The sequence below is a fragment of the Tamandua tetradactyla genome, chromosome 6, assembly GCF_023851605.1.
Source record: "Tamandua tetradactyla isolate mTamTet1 chromosome 6, mTamTet1.pri, whole genome shotgun sequence".
Taxonomy (NCBI): Eukaryota; Metazoa; Chordata; class Mammalia; order Pilosa; family Myrmecophagidae; genus Tamandua; species Tamandua tetradactyla.
The window spans coordinates 59642496-59667442 of record NC_135332.1 but is presented as its reverse complement, the minus strand read 5'-3'; the positions used below and the strand labels follow the sequence as shown (position 1 = coordinate 59667442).

Below are 24947 nucleotides of genomic sequence, written 5' to 3'. Positions count from 1 at the left end.
GAGAACCCTAACTAATACAATATGTATGTCCCAAATGCTGAATTATATACTAAAAACTATTTACTGTTTATCTGAATTCACATTTAATTGGGTATTCTGTATTTTTGCTGGCAACCCTTTGTGCACTGTCCTTATTGGCCACATCTGATATTGGAGAGTCTGTCCATGGGGACTGCACAATTCCCTAGAGCACCTATCAGAAACTTCTGTTTACCCCTAATTATCCACTTTCTTTGACATGGAAAGACCTCCAAGACACCATTGTGAGTGAGAAAAATGCAAGAAAAAAATGCAAAAAAAAAAAAAAACCCTCTGAAGACTTTGTGCAGTTTGATGGTATATAGATTGTGCATGCGTCTGTGAGTGCCTGTCTCCATGTACAGGCACAGTCACAGTTCTACACAGTCACCACACCATGAACACTGGTTCCTTTAGGGAAAGGGTTTGGGATTAAGGGTGACGACTTTGATTTACTTTATGTGGGATGCTTGACATTTGTACACTGATGATTAACTGTATTTACTTGTATAATTAGGAAGACATAAAAAGAACATGAGAGGTAACTGGGTTCTTTTTGGAACTTAGGCTACAGACCAGCAAACGCCATGAGCTTTGACTTGTCCTCTGGAGCCGTGTCCAGTAGACCTGCTGCTCCAACCCAGCAGAGCCCCAAGATGAAAAATCGTGCTAGGTAGAGAGTTACCCCTGAGTTTAATTAGGGACTTAAGAACACAGGTCCCCCAACTTCCCAACGTGGCTGGTTGGGAAATGGAAGTCAGCGCTCTTGCGAATGGAAGTCAGTTTTATAATGGGCATAGACAAAGAAGGCACAGAGCCAGGAGAGTGGATGCACATGTTGCTAACATTGTTAACCATTTCTTAGGTAAAAGCAACATTTCAAGCTTTCTTGAAACATACACAATATAGATTCAGCATTGATACGTTATGGGGAAAACAGGCTAGGTAATCACTTAGAGAAATTTCAGAAGGTCTATTTAAATGGTTTGACCATTGTTTCTGCTCCAGAGAGGTGGTTTTCCTTCCGGCCTGGGCTCTGGCCAGGCAGGCTGTTCTGCGCTTAAAACCTCTTTTTTTTTGTTGATGTTTTTTGTTTTTTTTCCTCTTCCCTTAAGGGAGGGGATCCTGATCCTTGGGTTGTCACATCTGGTTTCCAGTTCACTGCTGAGCAAAACTGCTGAGAGTCTCTGGGACTCTCCTTTCACATCTGCAAAATGGAGTTGAATGATGATACCCACTGAACGGCTGTTGAGAAGACGGTATAAGACAATTTATGGACAGATGTTGTCAATTCTATTGTTACACACAAATTATGCTATATAATTTATTACGTCTATTTGTATTATATTGCATAATTCATTATGATATGCCACCATATAATTACAATGTGTAACACTTTGGCATAATCAATGCCAAATGTAGGCATGAAAGCAGAAGTGTCCTTTCTTGGGTAGAAGGCAAACAAATATTAATTATTTTAATGTATGTGAAAATGTTGTGTTTGATATTTAAAAGTTTTAAACACAGGACTCCCAACTCTAAGCCCAGGAATCTTTCCATGCTACCCCTTAAAATTTTTTATCTAGCTCAGTCTCTTCTAGTCTAATTATTATATCACACATGTTCATTGGATTTTTTTCTTTAGGTTTAATTTTCCCTTTTTATCTATGCTATTGTTTCAACTCTAGAATTTCTTAGATTGCTAATAAATTATCATTTATTTAATCCACACAAAGTTATTGAATAGTTGATTGGATCTAGGACAATCTAAGTTTTCTGAATAAGGCTGGAGTAATTATCATTTTACAGAGTCGTCATAGTATGTTGGGGGAAGAGGTGAACTTTGACTTTAAAAAGTTTAGTAACTCCTTTGTGTTGAACATAATTCTTAACACTGTCACTATTATGTTGATATTTTAAAAAGTTATCTGAAAATAATATGGATTCTATGAGACTCTAGGATCTATCCTGAAGGGGGCGAGGGACTAAAGTTCAAAGTTGGATGAGTGAAAATTAGTGCACTTGAGAATAAAATAATGGGGAAATGGAGGAGCTTAAAATGGACTTGGCCAAATGTTGGAATGCATGAGCTGAGGCTTGTGCACAGAGAATTGAAGTACATGCATGGTAACAAGGAATTTCCATGTGGAAAATTTATTAAGCAATATTTACTCAACTTTAAAACTGCTAATGTCTCACGGTTAGTATTCACCACAGAGCAATACAGTAAATTAAATGCACTTTCAATTATTCAAAGCTGCTCCTACAGAATTATTACACCTAAATATTGTGTTTTAATGAACTGTACTTAATTTCTACACAATCAAGCAACGGTCTACGTGGCATCTTTCTCTCAGGGGTCTGAGACAGTCTGTCTGGCACTGCAGGAGACACGTGGTTCCAAATGTTGTCCTCAAAACTCCCCTCCCACTCCTATGCTCCTCCTTTCCTACCAAGCCAGATTCACCAGTGCTCTTCTTATTCACTGCAGAAGGTTCTAAAAGGTGGGAAAAGGGAGTAGAGATGGGGTTGGGGGTCAGAGAGGGAGATGCTGGCTGATCTGTTAATGATCAGCTTGGGAGATCTTTATCTAGGAGAAAATCAGTGCAAGTCGGGAAAACCAAATCTATTCTCTTAGGTTACAGAAAAGGGAAGAAACAACAGATTCCTCTGCCCAAAGGATTTAGGTCCCTAATTTTGAGATCCAAACCCCCCAAATGGGAAGAAAACAGGAGGAAAAAGTATCACAATTCAAAATCAGCATAATCTCACTGATCCCCAGTTCTGGCCCCAGGTCCTGCGCAGGCTTCTGTGAGACACCTGGACTGAAAGCATCCCTTCCTCCACTCCGCTCGGATTCCATATGATTGAGATGTCCTTTTCATTACATGAAATGGAATTGTACCCAGAGGCCAGAGCTGCAGACTTGACTGCGATGGTCCCGGAAGGTGTCTTCTCTCTTTTTCAGGGTTTCATGCAGGTGGAGGAAGCTTCCCTGCCTAAGCCAGGAGGTGGGGCCATGACCTAAGCTCGTACTTTGAATCTTGGTGCCCATTTCACTCACCTTCTGCTAGTACTTGACCATACTACTGTCTACAAGTTGTTAACCAACAATATACTATATACTATACTTATTCAAAAGTAGAATATACTCATTCATTAATTAATTTTGTTTATTATCTGTCTCTTCCTCACTAGAATGTAAGGGCCAGGATTTTTTTTTTTTTTACCATCTTGCTCACTAACGAATTCCCAGTCCATACCACGTGAATATTTGTTGGATACACTGAATGGATTAGTGAACACCCATTTATAACCTACACCCATTTATAACCAGACATACTCACCGCTCAGACATGCATCCCCCTGTACACCCACTATATTAGTCAGGATAGGTTAGGTCATGCTACAGAAACAAAGTAGCAGTATTTGTATTAATTTCTGATTGAGCAAATACCTAATGTTAAAATAACTACCCTGAATTCAACCACTCTTAAGCATCTGTACCCACTAGAAACATAATTGTGCGTCACTACGTAAGTGGATCACTTATTCAGGTTGCAAATCATATAATGCTTAAAGCACATATGGATTCAAGGACCCTTTGCAAGAATGCTGTGGCCTATGAGTTGGCAACTACCAAGGTAAACTACTGCTAATAAGTAAGACAGCAAAGTCAGGAGAGGTTTCCCCTCCTCTCCTACTTGCTGGCAGAGTGAAGCTAACCTAATGGCATACATTTAATGCCTTGTTTCAGCAGTGACTGCTTTTTGTTTGCAAGCTTCCGAATGTAGCCCTAGTTAATTTAACCACATTGTAGGCTCTCTCTTCATGGACAACCTCCATTGGCAATGCAGACCTACACTTACAATGAATAGAAACTGATATCTAAAAAATGTGATCCATTGTCTCCTTTGCTGTGGTCTTGTTCAGCTCCAGGATTTCACTTCACATTTGAGGGTGCTTGAAAAGCTAACATGATGCCAAGAACTTTCAGAAAATGAAAAAGACTCATTTGAAAAGCTCTGGTGGAGGTAGGGAGAGAGTTCACAGCATCTGGGCATGAAGTGTCCAGAAATCAAACTCTGCGCCCCTGAACTTCCACTGTCCAGTGCTGATTTCATAGCTTCTCTCTTATTTTCCCTCCCATCCCACCCTTTCCCACCCCAGAATACCTGCTGGTCAGTCCTAAGGACTTCCAGCCTAGGGTCTGATTCTGCCAAGGGTAGTGAAGGGTGGATCTAGATGTCATAGCTGCTTCCTATAAATCTCCAAATCCTCTGTCCAAGGTCACTTTCTCCTTCAAGATTTAAGTCAAATTGGTTCAAGTCTCATCCAAGATACAGTGAATCTTGAATGTGCCCCCCATCTATGTGGTTGAGATTTTTCTCTTAAACTGTTGTGCAGCCCATTTTAGGGGTGGTGGGAAGTTGCTTATGTTAGTGAACACTGAGGATGGCTGATAGGGTCCTGCCACCAGGCAGGGTACCTCAGTGGGTGGCCTTCTGGATGCAGGTCACCTCCATTCCTCCCAGGCCACCAAGTACCTTGGGCACTGCCCTCCCACCCCAAGCCCATACACTCACTGCACCAACTGGCGGGCTCCCCACTTCCCAGTTTCCCCCTTGTCGCTTTTTCTCTTGCACATTCCTGTGTACAGCCTGACCAGGCTTCCCTCTCCAATCTCTTCCCTTCCACATTTTTCCTTCTTTCGGGAAGTCCTCTCAGTTTCCAGTTCTCTAACAAGCTCCTCCCTAGTTTTCAAGTGTGGCTATGTGTGTATGTTTTTATTTATTTTCTGCTATTTAGTTTTTTTTGTATGTGTTTATTATCATTGTCTAAAACATTTATATAATTTCTGTGGGTTTGGTAGTGATGGGTGGTATTATAGGTTGACCTGTGGCTCTCAAAAAGATATGTTCAGGTGCTCCCTATTGCCCCATACCACAGAATGTGATCTTATTGGAAAATAGGGTCATTGCACATGGAATTAGTAACGTTAAGATGAGGTCATACTGGACCTTAATCTACTATGACAAGGGTCCTTACAGGAAGTGGAGAAGAGACACAGACACATGGAGGAAAGACCACGTGAAAACAGAGGCAGAGATTGGACTAATGCAGCCAGAGGCCACACGTGCTGAGAATTATCAGCACCTCCTGAAGCCAGAAGAAGGCAAGCAAGGAGTGTGGCCCTGCTGATGCTTTAATTCAGACTTCTAGCCTCCAGAAGTGTGCAACAATAAATTTCTGTAGTTTTAAGCCACCCAGTTGGTGGTTATTTGTTATGGCAGCTCTAGGAAATGGATTGACTCCCCCATCTGATGCCCAAATTCAGTCTTCAGTCACTGAAAAGTGCCTGCCTAGACTCTGCTCACAGCCCTCCAGTGTTACTGGTGGTCCAGCTTATTTTGCCACCTGGACAGTTTATACATCTTGAACTTTGGTTTTCTCATCTGGATAAGGGTGACAATAAAATAGTCTGTAGCTGCTAGGATAGAATGAGACAGCAGATGCAAAGTGTTTTGCACAGTGCCTCATTTAGAGTCAGTGTCTGATATGTGCTTGTTATCATTGTTCCATTGTTGAGCAAATCTGATGGATAAAAAGATGCAGTGTTCACATAGTGAGCTAATCCATCTTTGAATCTGTTTTCAGCCAGTACAACATTGGAGAAGATTGTCCCTGGCAGCCCCAAGCAGCCTGAGGCGAGAGTTCTCTTGGAGCAGTATACAATGCCTGTGATTCCTCCACATAGCATATTTGATTTTCTAAAACCATACAGAATTTCTGGGGGGTTTGGTGGCAGAGGGAGAGTCAAGGGCCCCTGAACTGGGACAGGCTTTGTCACCAGCCTTGGTGGGATCTCAGCTACATGGAATGATGGGGAGGTGATGAAGGCTGGGCTGGGAAGAGGCTCCTCTAGGAATCTTTGTGACCCCATGCTTTGACTTGTTGAGTAAAATGGGGATCCTGCACAGACCTCTGCCTCACCTGTGACCCTGACCACAGAGCAAGCTGCTCCAGCCACGGGCTAAGCCCTGACACCCCCCTCCACCTGGTCCCAGGACACCCACATCCAGGCTCTCGCCTCTGGTTGAAAGCTTGTCTGTGCTCAGAGGTCCCCTCCCTCCCTTCCGTGCACCACTGACTGTCACAGCAGCAGTTCCGAAGTGGGCAGATGGCATCCTTCTGCTGCAGAAGGATTCCCAGTTCCGTTTGCAGCTCCCCTAGGATACCAACTGATGTTCCTGAGAGGGGCTGTGAAATTCTCAGATAATTCTCAAAATAAAATTAATTTTAATACATTTCCATTTAAAAATAGTAAGCGCTAGACAGAACTGTGTGAGGGAATGATTGGTTGCAGAAGGAAGGCAGGAAATTGAGCCAGCTACCATGCTCCACCACCCCTGGAAGGATGCCCGATCCCCAGATCCACAAACCCTACGGCTACTCCCGTGGTGCGGGAACCTGGGATCCAAACTCCTTGAAGGCAGGGCCTGCCCTTTGTTGCTAGTGTGAAGTGCTTAATACAGGCCAGGGAATCCCAGGACCTTGGAGACATCTAATCTGATCCCCTCACCTCTTGCCCTTGCACCCTCTCTCTTTCTCCCTGTTCAGAGTTAATGGGCTGACATTCCCTCTCTGTCCTTCTCTCCCTTTCTCTTCACAGCTCTCCATCTCTGCTGCCTTAATTTTCTCAAGCATTCTTCTGTCCCTTTTCTTTTCCTCTCCTCCATTTCTCAAACACTTTCTTAGATCTTCGCCTCTTTCCCCTTCTTTTAAGTCAGAGAAACACAGACTTAATGGCTAGACAGAAATTTACAGATTATCTGGTGCAGCTTCACCACTCTTTGAAAAGTCTCTCTCCCACTTGAGCAGTCACCTGATTGTATCCTCATGGTCTTTGTCCTTTACTCTCTCTCTGCCTCTGTTTTTGACCCTGTCATCATTTCCAAGTCTTGTGCCACTTTTCCCTCCTCTCCTGGTCTTTTCTCTCCCCTCCTGCCTCCCCCCTTTCTCAGTCTCAGGCCCTCTCTGTAATCCTTCGTCTCTGTGTCTCAGGGTCTCTCTTTGCCCCAACCTGATGCTCTCACCTCCTCTTATTCTACCCAGATCCTCTTGCTCTCCCATCTGCTCCCTCTCTGTCTCTCCATAGCTCTTTGTCTCTGTTCCTGTCTCTCTTTCGTGGGCTTTCTTACAGGAAGGCTCAGAGGAGGTCATGGCTTTAGCCCTTGGTTCTTAGTTCCCTGGGAGAAGTTGGAAATTGTGGGTCTTGGTGACATCTGCCCCAGGGAGGAGTTGGGTCCATGGTCCTGTGCTTTGATTTGGTGCTACAGGTACCCCATGCCTGGTTCCCTCAGCTAAACCTGCCACTTTGCCTACATCCTTCTGTATCCCTTCTGCTCCCCTGGCCCCCTTCTCTGACTGCAAGGGACCTGCAGTCACACTTGAGCCCTCACACCTGAGTCCAACCCCTGCTCCAGCTACATCACCTGGAACTGTTTTGCTCGGATCTGGGGAAGCACAGGCTTTCCTGGTCCCAGATAACACTGGTGCTGAGATGGGCATTTGTTGGTTTGGGGATTGAGTGGCTGCCACTGTCTGAGTGGATTTTTTGGAGAAAGGGTGTGAGCTGTGCTGATGTGATCTGAGGCAATTCTCAGCTCACAGCCCTTTGCATTCAGTCTCCAGAAATATTTCATGGCCTTAAGGAATGGACATGTGCATGGACAAGATAGAGGTAGAGAGACAGAGACGAGAGATGAGATGAGAAAATAGAGACATACAGAGAGAGAGAGATGTTTTTTAGGGGTGTGTGTGCTTTTCTCTCTTGAGCCTGAGGATCCATCAGAATCTTTTTTTTCAAGGCTTAGAACGCTTCGTTCTTCTAGTCCTCTCTGATTTTTCTTTCCCCCTTGCCCCCACCATTCCCTGCAGTAACCAACTCCCTGAACACATGGCTTTTGCCTCTTCTTTTATGATACCGTTTCCTGCCAACTTCCTATTTGTCTGTTTTCTAGTGAATGACATATAGCAGGGTTTCAATAATAGTTGAATTAATATCTTCTTTGAAAACTGTCATTCATCTCTGTCAGTGCCACTGGTCACAGGAGATGGAGACAGCTTTGTTGGCCTTTCCCATCTACGATGTTACTCACTTGCCAAGTCCTACCAATTTTTTATGTTAATAAATGTTTGTTACCTGTGTCTATCCAAGTTCTATGTTCTCAGGGGGCTACATTGTCCTTTATTATCAGGAAAGGGGGTTTACGCTCCATCCCACCTAAGGTGGGAACCCCAAACTCATGCCCCTTCAGATTCCTGTGAATTTTTGAAGATCTTACATTTCTCCTGGTTTTGAATCTCAATTTTACTCTTAGAACTATTTGTCAGATCAAACTTTACTTTTCCAAAGACAGCACAAGGAACTGGGTGCCACATTGTTTTATTAAAGGTTTGGGAGTGATGGAGGAGTATCAGATTGCACCACTGCACAGCAAACAACTGAAATTTGAACGTTAGACATTCCTGATCTTTTATGGGGGAATTTTCTTTTAATCTTAAAAAAAAATTTTCTTTAAAAACATTTACAGATATACAAAAAATTGCAAAAGTGGTTAGAAATATTCCCATGAGCCCTTAACCCAGATTTCCCAAATGTTAACATCTTATACAACTACAGTGAAATGATAACAATCAAGAAATTAACAATAATACAGTATCATTATCTAATCTGTAGACCTCATTTACATTTTTTCCCAATTGTCTCATTTATGTTTTGGGCAAGGATCTAATCCAGGATCTGATGTTGCATTTAGTTCTCACTTCTTCCTAGTCTCCTTTAATTAGCCTTTCTTTGACTTTCTTTGACTTGACACTTTTGAAGGGTGTTGGAAAGCTATTTTGAAGAATGTCTCTCAATTTGGGTTAGTTTGATATTTTCTCCAGATTAGTTCAGATTATGCATTTTTGGTAAGAATATCACAGAAGGAGTTTTGTGTCCCAGGACCGGTGATATTAACTTTGATGACTTGACTAAGGTGCTATCTGCCAGATTTTTACACCCCTAAATTTACATTTTCCCTTGGCATTGAAAAAGTATCCCGTGAGAAGATATTTTGAGACTATGTTAATCTCCTATTTCTCATATTTTTGCCCACTAATTTTGGCATCCATTGATGATTCTCAACTGAAACAATTATTACTGCGATGTTTGCCAAATGATTTTCTATTTCCATCATTCACATGAATTTATTTTATTTCGTGGGTTATAATCTATTACAATAATTATTTATCTTGTTCAAACGTCATAGATTTGACTATTGGGAGCTCCTTTAAGTTAGCGTTGATGTCCTATATATGCCCCATCATTTTTTGAACATTTTCTTACTTTCTGTTACCATAGGATATTCTAGGACCATCTCATACTTCCCCAGCCCAGCCCTGGAATTAGTCATTTCTTCAAAGAGCCATGCTTCCTCTTACTGGAGGATGGTATTTTGAAACCAAAATCTGGTGGCTAGTTGTGCGTGTTGGTGCTGGATTATCACTGCTTCACCCTCTGCAGACGGAGCTATGAAACATGTATGTTGTGCAATAATAAATGTTTGTTGTTTTTAACCACCAAGTTTCAGGGTAATTTTTAATGCAGCAAGACACCAATAAGGTTTTAGAAATTTCTGGATGGAAAAGTTTTTTTTTTCCCCTTCTTTCTTTTTCTTTATTATTATTTTCTTTTAATTTTATTTTCCTTTTCTTGAAAGATTTTTTTTTCTTAAAAATTTTGTTCTAATTTCTAATTTTACTGCATTATGATCACAGGATATTGTTTATAATACTTCTGCTTTAAGGAAGTTACTGATACTTTCTTCAGGAACTAATATGCAATCAGTTTTTTGTAAATGCTCCCTGTGTGCCTGAGAAGAACATGCATTCTCTCATCAGGATTTAAGGTCCCACATGTAATCATTAACTATGTTAATGAATTCAACACATCTGCCGAGTACCTGCTAAGTGCCAGGTCCCATGCTGGGCTTGACAGATACAGAGATGAAAAACTCTGTCCCTGCTCTAACGGGGCTGGCAAGTTTACAGAAATAGATAATCTGGGTTATAGGCTGAACCATCCCCTGTTCTCAAAGAAACACCTCTGCTCCAGACCTTCATTCTCTCTTTTGTGGACTACTGCACCTCCCAGTCTTAAAGGGGTCTTTCCCCTCTCACATGGAGGTGTGACCCCAGGAACTGGCTGCCTCTCTGAAGGATGTGTACTCTCTTCTTACTGTACCCCCTCAATACACACTTCTAATTGGCCCATTGAGCTGAGCCCTTTCAAGTAGGCGTCATGTCAGAGCCATGACAGGATAGCCATTTCTAACCTCCCCAACCCAGTCCGACTCCAAACAAGCTGGTTTGCTTGGGAACTGTGGTGGTTCCCTCCCCAGCACTTCCTCACTCCTCTCCCCAGGTTTTGAAGTGGACCTGAAATGGCCATGTTGCATTAGGGGCACTGCACCCTAGTTCTAAGGAGTTTTTAGATTTTGCCTTCTTTTCACCCAGTTAGGTTCTTTCTCTCATCCCCCTTGCTACTGTGTCTTTTTTCAGTTCACCAAGCTTAGGTCAATCAGTGCAAGGTCTTCTTCTGGCCAAAGAGATTGGCCAGAATTGGCCCCAAAGAGGGTCAATGACAGTGAGGGGAAGTTTCCCAGGGGATTATGTGATAGAAGGTTCCTTACTGGTCTGAGAGATAGATCTACTATCTCTCTCCAGATGGTGCAATATGGAAGAGAGACCTGGAACTGCTGCAGCCATTTTGCCATCATGAGGAAAGGTGACAATAAAGACAGAGAAGAGAAATAGAAAGCATCAGGTCCTTGACGACATTGCTGAGCCACTGAATCAAATCAACCCTGAAATCCGCCTTACTTCAGGAGCTGATAAACCCTGCATATTTAGGCCAGTTTGAGCTCAGGTTCTTGACTCACAACATGAAAGATTGATGACAGGGTCAGAGTTCATTGAGTTTTCTGCTGACCTGGCTCCCCTGTCCCTGCTCCCTGCATAACTCTTCCCTGTCCCATCAGAGAGGCACACAAGGCTTCTGCATTGCTGACAAGGCATTGAACTGAAATAAATACACATGGTGTTCAAATCCCATCAGTGTCCCTCACAAGCTGTGTGACCTTGGACAAGTTACCTAACCCTTCTGAGGCTAAGTTTTCATCTCTGTAAAATGGGAAAAGATAATAAATCCCTCCCTCTCAGAGCTCCTAAGAACGAGAAGATGCATATAAAATCTGGCATTAACTGCATATAATACATTAACTTATATGCATTAACTGCATATAAGGACCACAGTTAATGTCTCCCCCACATCTTCCTGCTCTTGTCTCTTCATCACTGAGCAAGCTTTCTTGTGCACTGGTCCTTAAAGGAGATGCTGTGCCTCCAGATGCTGGCCTCTCAGACTAAGAATCCCAGTGATTTTTTAAGAGGAAAACAAATCAGCATTGCCAGAGGAAGATGAACAGCTCAGCCATTTGCTAAAACAAATATTAATTCAGTGTTGTCCGGGGAGAGCAAGCAGCTCCAAGAACTGTTTGTGTTTTGCATCCTTCAAGGACATGATGAATATGCTGCTGAGGACAAACATCTTGGGAGTGAGGGTGTGGGGAGGGGTGGCTCCCCTTCCTCCTGCTCACTCAGGGCCCTTTGCAGGCATCCTTTATGTGGCATCTGGGGCATTCACCCCATCTCTGCTCAGGCCCTCCCTATACGTGTTTGGGCTCATACTCTGGCTGCCACAGTCACCCATCCTTGGAGCCTGTGGCTGGCTTCTCTCAGCCTTGACCATACCCTGGAAGTTGGAGGTGGATTTACTGGTCAGACTGCTATGCATTCAGACAGATGCTAAGGGTTTTCTTAGGGGAATCACTGGGGTTTATGGCATACATTCTAGTCCAGGGTTCCTCACCCAGAGCACTCTGACATTTTGGGCAAATAATCCTTTGGAGGGGGGCTATCCTGTGTATTACAGGATGTTGGGGAACATCCCTGGCCTCCACCCATAAGATACCAGTAGCATCTCCCACCTCAGCTGTGACAACAATGTCTCCAGACATTACCTAATGACCCTTGGGAGGCAAAATCAGTTCTGCTGAGAACCGCTGTTCTAGAAGGCAGGGGAGAAGGGCCCTGCAGTTAGCTATACCTTGCTCAAATCCTGGCCCTATCATTTACCAACTGCAATTCTGGGCTGGTGAGCTTAACCTTTCTGAGCCTCACCTTGAACACTTGTACAGTGGGGACCTTGATGGTATCTGTTTTGATGGACTGTTGGGAGAGAGTGAAATGAGGTGACTGACAGGGAGGAGCCTAGCTCACAGACTGTCTGACACAGGTTAAGCTGCTGGGGGCAGACTGTAAACTTCACAAGCACAGGGATCACACCCACAGCATTCACACCGAGTCCCCAGCGCCCAGCACTGCGGTGGCACGTACTTGGTGCTCAGAGTGAATGGTGGTTTTGGAACACTTTCCTTCACTGCTACTTCACGCTCTTGGCAAGCCCTTTAGCTCCTGCCCTCCCTGGAGAGGAAACGTGTTTTCCTTCGGGATTTTATATACTTATACCTTGCCTTCCTCAGAGCTCTCTGCAGGAAGGCTCTGGAAAGTCTGCTCTTACTTCGCCCATTCTCACAACCTCAGAGTCTGCTGTGTGATGGCACCTTCTGCCTTAGTCCAGGGGCATCTATCTCCAAATCCCTGTTGCTGAATTCCAGGCCTCCTCCAAGTCCCAGCTTATTGGCAGAGCAAAGACGATTGACATATCCTGCGTCCAATGAGAGAGCAAGTCCTTCCTGTCTACTTACCAGTTCTGTCCCCCTTACCAAGGTCACCACAGGTACCACAATGGTGGGTCTTCTATTGTTTCTATCAAGGCTACTTTAAAAAGTGTAACTATGCCCCCAGACATACCAAAGGAAGGATATTTACCCTCCTAATATGTGTCTAGACTTGTATTAGAGCTTGCAGGGACTCTGGAGGATGAAGCAGCTGGGAGACCAAGACTAGTAAAGCAGTGATTAAAGGACGTGGACACTCTAAACAGGTGGTAAGTAGTTAAAGGTGAGGCGGAGACACCGCTCAGGTGCTCATTTCTCCGGCCCCCTCACCTTCTCCACCCAGGTACCGACGCAGGAGCCGTGTGTCTGACTTGGAGCATTCTAGTCGTCTCCCACCAGTCTCCCTGCTTCCATCTTCCTTGAATCCTTTCCACAGGGCTGCCAGGGTGATTTTTCTGAAATGCTAATGTGACTCCATCACAGCACGCCTGGAATCCGTTGAAGGTTTATCATGGTGTTATCTGTAATTATGGAACACTGGAAACAATTGGGGAATGGCTAGATAAATGGTGATTCCTAGGAGGAAATATTTCATAACCATTAAAAACGCATGTCTTTAAAGACTAGTTAGAGATAGGGAAGAATACTCATAATGTTATGAGGAAAAAAAAATCCAGATTCAAAACTACAAGGCACAATGCAGATTTGGTAAACGTATATGTATATAATCACACATAATTGTAAGATTGGAATTACATACATCTTGAGGCATGTATGAATGGCTATTTCTAGCTGGTAAGATACAGCAGATTTTTAATTTCTTCTAGATTATAAAGTTTATGATGCCAGAGACAGTCGATCTTGCTTATTGTGAATTTCCAATGCTTAGCAGAGTACCTTGTGCACAGGAGGCACTCAGATTATCTGATTTTGGTCCACGAATGGGAACTATTATAGAGACCCTATTTTTACTTCTGCCAAACAAGACCCAGGAAACATGAATGACAATTATATGTTTTTTACTTCAGAAACATAAATACATACATAAATAAAATAAAACTCTCTCCTATCAAGCCCTAAAAGCAAGGCTAGGCCTGGCTGTATTGCTAAGAACAGTAATCTTTTCAAATGAAGATCAAGCTGAAAAAAATCCTAAATACTATCTGGGTTCAGATATAAAACTAGCCTCCAAGCCAGCTTGGCAATTTATAAACCCTCAACTATCTAAATTCTGATTCATGCTCCTCCATCCTTCCCCCTCCCTGAGTTTGAACATTTTGCACAGCTGGCCTGTCCATCTCCCCTTCTGCAGCTCAGGGTTGGGCCCTCAGGACAGTTTTGGTACCCAGGGACAGTTTTAGAACTTAAAGTCCCATGTCCTGGGAAATACTAGGTTCTAGGCAAACCCCCCAGTCCCAGGAAAACTGGGGATGGCAGGTCATTCTCCAGGAATGTAGAATGTGGCTCTTTGCTCAAATCCAAGGCTGGCAGCCCAAGGCAGGCCTCACTGGAGACAGGGTTCGCCACGCTGAGCAAAGCATCACCTTCTCCCTACCATCATGTCTGGTTTGAATCCATGGGGCACCCTTCCTGGAAAGAATCGCTGGAGCTGTCTTGAGAAGACCACCTTGGGCAATGACGTTAGAAGAGTCCATCACTGAAGCTGAACTGAATCACCGGTCTGATCAAATGGTTGCTCTGCTTCATCTCGTAAGTGCCTGGACCAGAAGCACTGGGCCCCAAGAGCCTTCTTGGGAGCCCTTTGGGTAGCCTCAGAGTTCCTCAGCAGATCCCTTTGTATAGTCACAGGCTGGGAGGTCAATCTCAAACCCTTTCTGAACCTAGAGTCAGAGAAAAGACAATGCAGCAAGAGATGAGAAACATAAAGGAGAAGAGATTCTTCAAAGAGCATGAGAAGGGAGGCAAGGGGTGCAGGAGATAAGACGGGAGAAAGGAATCGAGCCTTGGTCCCTTGCTCCTGGCACAGAACAACTCTGTCCCTGACCCTGACCACAGACTCAGCCCTCAATGGTCAAACTCACCTCTAACCCTGACCCTTCTTGACCATCAACTGCGCCCTGACTTTGGCCACATCTGGACCCTTGATTCTCATCAAAGACTGAGACTGGTTACACACTGACCCTTGACTTCTGGCCCCTAAGATGCTCCTAGGAGAAGTGCCCAGGCTCTTGTCTGAAAATCATCTAGCCTCGTGTAAGAGCAGACCATGCACTCCACATTCATGTACCAACTCAGCTGCGTTCCCCCAGCGTCCGTCAATGCTCCAATTACTAGCAAATTGCTAACACTCGAAGCAACTCTCTTTGCATATTAATTCAGCCAAGTATACATTCATCAGGTAACCTGGGCTCCCCTCTTGCCTGTTGGTGTGATTTGCTCTGCAAAATCAGGTAATTTCCTTGCAGGACTTTGGTGGGAAGTTGAAAAGCAGTGTCAGCTTCTGCTCTTAATTAGGCCTGGGCTTTCTCTGGTATATCACTGATCATTATCAATGAGCTTGTAATTTTACATCCCAGAATTAGAGATGGATGATTAAAGAGAAAACCAAAGGGCTGCTGTGCAGGTTCAGCTTTCACAGGTCTGGGCATTCTTTCTAATCTCTATAATTTATTCCACTGTGATATTTTCCTACAGCTTCATTGAGACTTTCGGAATTGCAACATCCCCTTCTCTTTGGGAAGGCGAGCTGCTTTGATTTCTCTTGACCATGAGCAATGGGGGAAGCAGTGGCTAGCCTTCTTGGCTGATGGGGTGTGAGTTGGTGGCTTGTCTGGGTCCTAAGGCTTTGCTCAAAGCAGAGGCACCATGTGAGACAAAGGGCTAATGGATGCACGATGTATACATTAGTGAGTGGATGGATAGATGAGGTTTGCTTCAGCAATGACAGCTTGGCTTGCAGCCTAGGATCCTCTCTCTGCTACACCCCAATGCCTTGCCTTGGCATCTATGGATCATAACCAGCCACCCCAGGGCCCTGCCCACTTGCCTGTACCTTTCCCTGATGCCCCCCTGTTCTAGTTTGCTAGCTGCCGGAATGCAACACACCAGAGACAGATTGGCTTTTAATAAAAGGGGATTTATTTTGTTAGTTCTTCAGAGGAAAGGCAGCTAACCTTCCACTGAGGTTCTTTCTTACATGGGAAGGCACAGGATGGTCTCTGCTGGCCTTCTCTCTAGGCCTCTGGGTTCCAACAACTTTCCCCGGGGTGATTCCTTTCTGCACCTCCAAAGGCCTGGGCTGAGCTGCGAGGGCTGATATGAGGAATGCCGAGCTGCTTGGGCTGTGCTACATTGCACTCTTTCATTTAAGCACCAGCCAATTAAGTCAAACGTCATTCATTGCAGCAGGCCCACCTCCTAGCCGACTGCAGATGTAATCAGCAACAGATGAGGTTCATGTACCACTGGCTCATGTCCACAGCAACAGAACTAGGTGCCTTCACCTGGCCAAGTTGACAACTGAATATAACTACCACGCCCCCTGATTCAGTTGGCTAAAGCTGTCAGAATGCAATATACCAGAAATGGGTTGGCTTTCACAATGGGATTTACCAGTTTACAAATTTACAGCTCTAAGTCCATGAACATATCCCAATTAAGGCATCAACAGGATGATACCGTCTCTGAAGAAAGGCTAACGGCATCTGTCACATGGGAAGGCACATGGTTGATATCTGCTGGTCCTTCTCTCCTGGGTTTCATTGCTTTCAGGCTCCATGTGTTCTTGTTTGCTACTCTGGGCTTTTCTCTTCAAGTGCTCTCCCTCAGTGTTTCTCTCAGATGTCTCCAAACTCCTCTGCTTTTCACCCTCTCATAAAGGACTCCAGTAAAGGTTTAAGACCCACCTTAACGAGGGTGTGTCACATCTCAATTCAAACAACCTAATCAAAAGGTCCCACCTACAAAAGGTCTGCCCCCACCAGAAATGGATTAAAAGAACATGGCCTTCTCCAGGATACATCACAGCTTCAAACCAGCACGCTCCTAACCCTAACCCATTCAGCTGTCAGGTGTGTTAGCAGGTCTGGCTGGTTCCTGGTCCCTTTCATCCTCAAATTTGGCCTGCCCTCCTGTGGGCGACTCCAGTGGTGCCATTCAGAGAGTCAAACCTGGGGGGCATGCACAGACGAGGGCCAGTTTGGGGAAGGCAGGGAACAGCACACTAAGAAGCCAAATGCATCATCCAAAGCCCACCTCCATTTTCCATTCCACTCTCTAGCGGGGCAGGCTCTTGGTCTCTAACAACTTCCTTAGCATTTTCCCTTATGAAAAAATAATCAAAGCCCAAACTTGGCTGGCAGTTTCTGAAAGTCAATAAGAAAGATGCAAAGGAAAGCCAGCTAAGATGGAGTCAGATAACGTTCGATGCCTCTGACTGAGGCTGATCTAATCAAAACAAATCTTTAAAGCACAGAACCTGAAAGCCAGCCCCAGAGGGAACAGAAATCTTTGAGTGAGACTCTCCTTGTGGGGTGAGCTGCTAAGGATGCTGGGACATGGTCCCCCATTCCTATATCTCCATGCTCTTTCCTGAGCAGCCTAGCAACTGACACAAAGTGTCTGGGGCTCAGGTGCCATGATCATCTCTTCCTGGGAACCCAGAACAGGGCTTTGGGGGCGATGGTGAACAGGCTGTGAAGACCTCCTGAACAGGCAGTGCAAGGACCTTGCGGTCCTGAGGCTTCCAAGGGGCTTTTCTAGGTCCAAGCGCATACTTTTATCGAAAGACGCTCATTCTTCAGCAGTGCCCCTTACCTGCCCTGGCTTTTGGAGTCTCTCTTAAATCTCGCACATCTGGGATCAGCCTGCTGGTGTGTCAGTGCTGCCTCTTGCCACACCCCACTGTTTGCAGCCCTGAGAGACATCACTGCTGCAAGCCCTCCAAGAGCCCCTCACTGTTGACAAGGCAAAGTCAATGGCATTGAAAGCACTTGGCAATTTGGCCCCATCCCATCTCCTACTGTTGTCCCACCCAGATGCTAAACTTCAGCCGTGCTTTCCTGATGTTCTCTGGATCGGCCCTGGCTTTCCCCTCTCTGCGCCTTTGCACAAGCCATTCCTCCTGCAGATTATGCTCTTCCTCTGTTCTTCTCTGATGAACTCCTCCACTCATCTCCTTAGACCCTGCCCCATCATCACGTTTTCTGGGAAACCTCTTCCTTAGCCACACGTCGAGCCAGGGACAGATATTCTGGAGTTGGCCGCGCTGGGTGCTCTCGCAGTTGTAATGTATTGCGATTACTGTTTGCTTTCCCCTCTGGCCACACTGGGCATCCCGTGGGGATGGGGATCCTGCTTGGGTCATGGTCACTTTCCCAGGACTAAGGCAGCTGCTTATGAGATGTTTTTATGGGGAATGAGCAAAGGAGGGGGGGTGTTCATGTGTGGGGCTCAGCACTGGGACTCGGAGTCTTCTGACACGGAAGTTCTGGAACGCTTTGGCCAGGATGTTGGGGTCTGGAGGGCCCAAGAATGGCTTTGCTTTGGCTCCTGGGTGGCAGGAGCATTTGTTTTCCTTCCTCTCAGTCTGTGGTGGCCGGCAGCTGCCTGCCGCCCGCCCAGTATTGTCATGCTTCATTAGAACTGCTTTTGTTGCTACTGCTGAGGTTTTCACTGTTGCTAGGTTGTCTTTTGTTTCTTATATATCTCACCATTTTTTTTCCCTGGCAAATAATCAGCACCCAATTAATTCTGAATTTCTCATTGTTTGCTCCAGCTGTCGAGTGCCTTGCATGAGCAAAGAATGATTGTTCAATGTTTTCCCTGTAATGAACTGTGAAGAGTCTGCTGGGCCACTTCTGGCTTTAAAGAGATGAGAGAGAGAAAGAGAGAGGCACACATGCAAGGGAGACAGACAAAGCCAGAAAGAGAAAGAGGGACAGAGTGGGAAAGAAAAAGAGACAGAGAGATATACAGAGAGACACAGAAAACCAACATGAAAGCAAAAGATTTGGAAACATAGAGACACAGAGAGGTCACAGTCACAGGTGGACACATGCAGAGATAACAACAGGTAGAGAGAGAGAGAGAGAGAGAGAGAGGGAGGGAGGGAGGGAGGGAGGGAGGGAGGGAGGGAGGGAGGGAGAGAGAGAGAGAGAGAGAGAGAGAGAGAGAGAGAGAGAGAGAGAGAGACAAAGAGGTTCCGTAACACAGAAGAGAGAGAAAACATGCCAAGATACACAGACAGAGAGAGAAAGGAAGAGATATACCCTAAGAGAGATGGTGAGAGAGATAAAGGGAGACACAGAGAGAAAGAAACAGACACACATAGGAGAAATGATGTCTACAAGAGTCTGCCCCGGTGGTGTGTGTAGCACAATAAGGACAAGAGTCCATATTACCGACGCCTGAAGCAGTAACAGGAGCATCTCAGGACTGCCTTCTTTACCCTTTTAGCCCCCCTGGGATGTAGGAGCTATTAGCATTTCCTGTCTTCACCCAAGGAAATGGAGGCTTGTAGCTGTTAGATAACACACCCACAGTTACACAGGTAGCAAAAGGTATGATGAAGGCTTTTTAAAAAAATTTTCAAAATAGCATTTTTATTATGTGAATATGTTAAAATTCCAGCAAAAACAGAAAATATAGGCATATTTAAACTATGCTTTCATATTTGTTGATTGTCACTTTTATAATCTCCTTTTTGATACAATTTATAACCACATTCCCATTATCAGTCTGATTATACAAGTGCTAAGCAACACAAAGGTCTGGAATTAAAGAAAAAATTGAAAAGGTGTGAAGGTAAGTACATGCATCATGTTACGTGAGTTTGGGAGAAAGTGTCCTGAAATAAAATAGAATAAATCAAAGTAACTGGAAGGTTTTAGCTCAAGTTCTGTTGGCCATCCCTGTCCTTTGCTCCATGTTTTACGATGTATGTGAATTCACTGACGTTGAAGTTTCCCATTTGGTTCACAGGTGCTTCACTATATGGCTTAGCCACCTCATCTGCAATCCAATCCCCCATTGTTGTCAGGTCTGTCAACATGGTCTCTGTTGCTTACTCATCATCAGAACAAGCAAAAGAATTTCTGACATCTACTGAGCCCATGCCATGTAACTTCCCACCAAACGCCATGAGCAGTATGGTGAAATGTGCAGGACCAGACCCTCACTTATCATAGCATAAAGGTACGCATCAGTTGGGTCCTTCCCCAGACAAGCAAGCATCTCATGCAAATCTCCCTTATTGATGTAACCACCCTTGTTCTGATGAATCATGTTGAAACCTTCTTTGGACCCAGGGTGGAACTGGACAAACAGTGGAAATGGACACTGAGGGTACTTCTAAGTGGTCTTCGTCTTTGCCCTTCTGGTAGACATGGTGGCTGTTTAATTCCATCCTGGACACTGGAACTCACGTGTCTCCCCCTGGTTGATGTATAGATCTTCAGTGCCATGGACTTGGCAGATTTTTCCTAACATGGGGACCAGGAGTCATTCTTCATGAATTGCACTATTGCATATTCATTGGATTAGTGTTCTCCATTATTATCCTGTTGAGAAACTAAAGAGACCAGGTTCCTGAAGTTTTCCACTGTCACCTCTGTAGAGTTTCCTCTGAGCAAGATCCAGCAAAGCCCACTCTCCCTGGGTAAGGGCCATGGCCACATCCGCAAAGACAACTGAGTCCATTTCCCTTCTCCAGCTTCTGGCAGTCCAAGTGAATGTTCTCTCTACAGTATGGAAAGCCAGTAAGAGGAATGGAGTGAAAGCTGGGCTACAGGACAGTAAGGAAGCAGATGAATGTTTGGTTCACACAGCCAGTCAGAGCAGCTGAAATCCTTACAGGTGACTACATGGAGGTGTAAGATGGATCCCTGGATCCCCAGTTCCCTAGACTGGACCAGGTCTTCTGGTGCCACACCTGAAACTTGTTAATGCACCAATGAATCCAAGCCTATTGCAAAAATCTGGCCACACTGCGGGTGAGGGACAAGCAAACCAGGACTGTCTGAGGAGGTGGAGTGGTGGGCTAGGCCAGACGGATGGAAAAATGGCAGAGGTGGTGGGAGGTCCCAGTGCTGGGATGCAACAAGTGCCAAGATGCGACAGGTGCAGCCCAGTGGGAGAGAGCTCCATGAATCCGGAGTGGCCAGGACTGCGGAAGTAACCCAGGTGAGCCCTTCACTGTGCCAGCTCCTTCCAGCCCCATGTGCAACACTTCTAGGATGAAGTTTTGAACCCAAGTTTCTCTGTCTCCAAAGCCCATGTTAGTAATCCCCATACTGTAAAGCTTCCCAGAAGCCCATACTTGGGTTCGAGTTCTTCTATGTAAAAGCTGTGCAACTCACTTCATCTCTCTGAGCCAGTCTCTCTCAGGACCAAAATATGGCCGCTGGATTCCAGGGTCCTGCCTGTACTCACCCTCTCTCTGATCCCAGACTGAGGTTTTGGTTCCTCAGTATGAAGACTGCTTCTGGGACCCTCCATGCTTCCTACTTCCCTATCAGGTAGCCCCTTTAGATCATTTGGAAACTTCTCAATGCTCTGCAAGATTTCATTATTGTGCCAAGTTGTCAGTTGCCTTGAACAGAGAAAGGAGTGAGAGGTTTGCTCCTGGGAAGGAGGAGTATATTTGCCCTGGGAAAAAAGATGGTGGTAGGGAGCCAGGAGATGCAGGGAGAATGGGACAGCTCCTAACTGGAGCCCAGGTCAGGTGGGATTCCCTGTCTACTCCCAGGAGGACCGGTCAGGGTGGGGCACAGTGGATGTCAAAGGGGAAGGAGATGACTCACTTCCTGTTTCTATTTCTCTGTTTCTTGAGGTAAATATGGTTTTGCTTCCATCATTCAGCAAATTGATGTCTGGCATAAAACTCTCTAACATGTATTTTACTTATGTGTCTATCCTCCTCTAAAATGTAAGCTCCATAAGGACAGAGATTTTTGTCTGTTTTTTTTTTAACTACTGAATCTTCAGGGTCTAGTATATAGCAAATGCTTAGCAAATGTTTGTTGAATGAATGAATATAGGTCTATATCAATAATGAGTTGTCTCATACTCTCAATATTATGAGAGTTTGCTGTCTCTGCGGTGAGGCTGGCTGGGGAATTCTGTAGAAGCCAGAGGACCGTTATCATCTGTTTCAAAGAAGACAGTACAAAGCTGCTGTGAGCTTTTGAGCAGTAATTAATTTGTGTTTTTCAGAGGTGGCTCTGGTGGCTGTAAGGAGGGTGGGTTGGCAGGGGTGATGCTGGAGGCCAGAGCTCAAGAAGAAGGAGAGGATGGTGTTAGCTGACACTCAGAGGCACCAGGACCTGCAAAAGTGCTGTCAAAACAGGAAAATGTTGTGAACTTTAGCAAAACTGTCAAGTTCACCAACTTTTTTCTTTTTTTTTTTTTTTTTCAGTTAAAGATCTTGCTTGCTTGACTGATTTTTCCAAACTCCCAAAGCTCCCCTGAAGTCAGTCAATATGGCATTATTGTCATTTTGGGAACAGTAAACCTTTGAAAAATGCCTTTTGCATTCTGGATTTATGGAAACCGTTTGAACTGTGGTGAGTTTTGAAGATCACTTCGAAACATAGTGTTTTGATTTTCTCAATAATTTCTTGAGGATCATTAGAAATGGGAATTCAAGGGCTGGAATGGATTTTTCCCCAAGGCTGCATACTTATCGTGAGGCATAATTTATTTGGGGCCTTCACTAAGAACTTACGGCACAGGCGAAGGTGTCTGCTCAGCAGTCCTGCGGCAGCTCATTCCTGAGGTTTATGTGTTCGCCCAGATCCAAATGCCAAAGAGTGGGGGAGAGCCCTTACTTCTTGGACATTGCCATTACTAGGAAGCTGGTTTGGTATCTCAGAGTCGGACACACGGTGGTTCAGCTTGCAGTTGGGTGGGTTCATGGGTCTTTTCCACCTAGGCTTGTGCCTTGCTCCCCCCATTCTTGCCACTGCAGAAAGCCTACTCAGACTAGTGACCTTTAAATGTCCTTCAAATCTTGAAAGATTTTGGGATCAACTGCCAACTCATTAATTTAGTTTAGACCTTACTAGTCAGTGCCCCAGATGCTGGCTCTGAGAAACTGAAAGTCGGGTAGGTTTATCAAGGTCAGGGCCTGGGTAGGTACAGGGTGGGGTGGAATAGGAACGAGGCAAAAAAAGTTCAGCTTGTTTCTCCCTTTTTCTCCATCTCCAGAGAAGGTGGGGCATGATGGAATCTAGGACTTGCCCACAGGTGCTGTGGAAAGAAAAACTAGTGGGTGCTGGAAGCCTTGCCTGGGGTCTTGGGCATTTGCCATCCCTAGTGTGGTGGTTTGGAGCTAAGTACCTCAGAAAAACATGCTCTTAAATTTAATTCATTCCTGTGAGTGTGAACTTTTGATGAGGTTACTTCCTCATAATATTATCCTATTACCTAGAGTCCTTTATAAAACAGGCAGGTTGGAATTCAGACAGATGTGAAAGAAAGCCTCTGTGCAGCAAGAAGCTGAAGGTTAGTGAAACCAGAAGAGAAGGGAGAAGCTGCAGGTATATTCACATGTGACAGAGGAGCCCAGGGCAGCCCAGAATGCCAGTCTTTGGGAGTAAAGCATCTCCCTGATGATGCTTTGATTTGAATTTTCTCTTAACTGTGAGCTAATAAATTCCCATTGTTTAAGCCAACTCATTGCATGGCATTTGCTTGAGCAGCCAAGGAACTAAAACATCTAGGAAGCTGGCTTGGCGTCTCGTTTGAGGCAGGTAGGAAGGAAAACCTATCTGTCCTCTCACTAGCCCCTACCTAGCCCCTGCTCTCCAGTTGTGGTCCACAAACACGCTGCAGGTTCATACCCTGAATTCTTGCACATGCTGCCCCTTCTGCCGCAAATGCACCCCCTTCCTTAGGTTTTTTGGCAAAACCTATTCATTTTATATCCAACTCAGGATCCTCCACCATGCTTCCCAGGAGCTGCCCCAGCAGAACTAATGGGCTCTGTCTGCCCTCTGCACAGCTCACATCACACTCTACTGTAATTCTGCATGTGTTTTCTCAAGGAGACATGAGGGTGTGCACAAGGTCTCATTCATCCCTGTAGCTCCTCTCTGGGGCAGGGCTAGGCACAGGTAAATGACTGGTAAATTATATTGAAGCATCTGGAGTAGGAGTCCCATAAACTTGAGTGTGAATTTTTCCCCTTCTGTTTGTTAGCTCAGGGACTTGCTATATGTCAGATACAGGTCTAAATTCTCATAACATCCCTATGTGCTAAGTACTATTATCATCATCCCCATTACACAGACGAAGAAATGAAGGCTCACAGGTTAAGTTCCTTATCTAAGACCAGACGGCTAGAAAATGACACAATTAAGACCTGACCCCAGTTATGTGGCTCCAAAGTCCATATGCTTAACCATTATCCTGCCTCTACCAGGACCGTCACTATTTATTGAGCACCTACTACGTGCTAAGCACTTTATTTCAATTAATTCTTCCAGAAACCCAATCAAGTATTATTTCTCTCATGTGGGAAATGAGGAAATCCAGGCTCAGAGAGGTTATGTAACTTAAGGTAACACAACTAGTAAATGGTAGAGCTGACAAGCCTGAAAAGCCCCTGATTTTCCTATTGACCGCCTCCCTCCCACTTCCTTAATTTAACCACAAGGATAAAAAGAAGCCCAGAAGACAAAAATGTACCTGAAGCCATGTGGCAGATGAGGATGCAAAACCAGCTGTTGCCTTGTAATAATAAACTCCTGCCAAATTTTATTGACTTCATTCATTTCATGATTCTGTGGATTGGGCCCTGCTGATTCGGGGGGGTCTCACTCTAGTGGCTGCACTCACTGGAAGGTCGGAGGGCTCAAAGGTTCAGGCTGGCCGCACTCAGAAGCCTGCCAGTGCGTTCTGGGTGTTGGTTGGGGCTCCTTGTTTCATCCTACAACAGGAAAGACTGGCTTCTTCCACGATAGAAAGCGGGCAGGCGCAGAAACCGCATAGCTTCTTAAGCCCTGACCTGGAGCCCGCATGGCGTGGATTCCACTGAATTCTATTGGTGAGTGGAAATAATCGATTCGGACGTGTGCGTGCGTGCGTGCGTGCGTGCGTGGCAGGCTATGCCTCTTGGTG

At 45.0% G+C, this 24947-nt stretch overlaps 1 long non-coding RNA gene across 1 annotated transcript; it reads right to left on the bottom strand.

Moving 5' to 3' along the window:
* Positions 1 to 863: 863 nt before the first annotated feature.
* On the bottom strand, positions 864 to 24857 carry LOC143688079 (uncharacterized). Its single transcript, XR_013177818.1, has 3 exons — positions 24516 to 24857; positions 13197 to 13403; positions 864 to 1263 (listed from the first exon to the last, which is right to left on the bottom strand). It is a non-coding gene; the product is annotated as an uncharacterized LOC143688079 (long non-coding RNA).
* Positions 24858 to 24947: the final 90 nt, after the last annotated feature.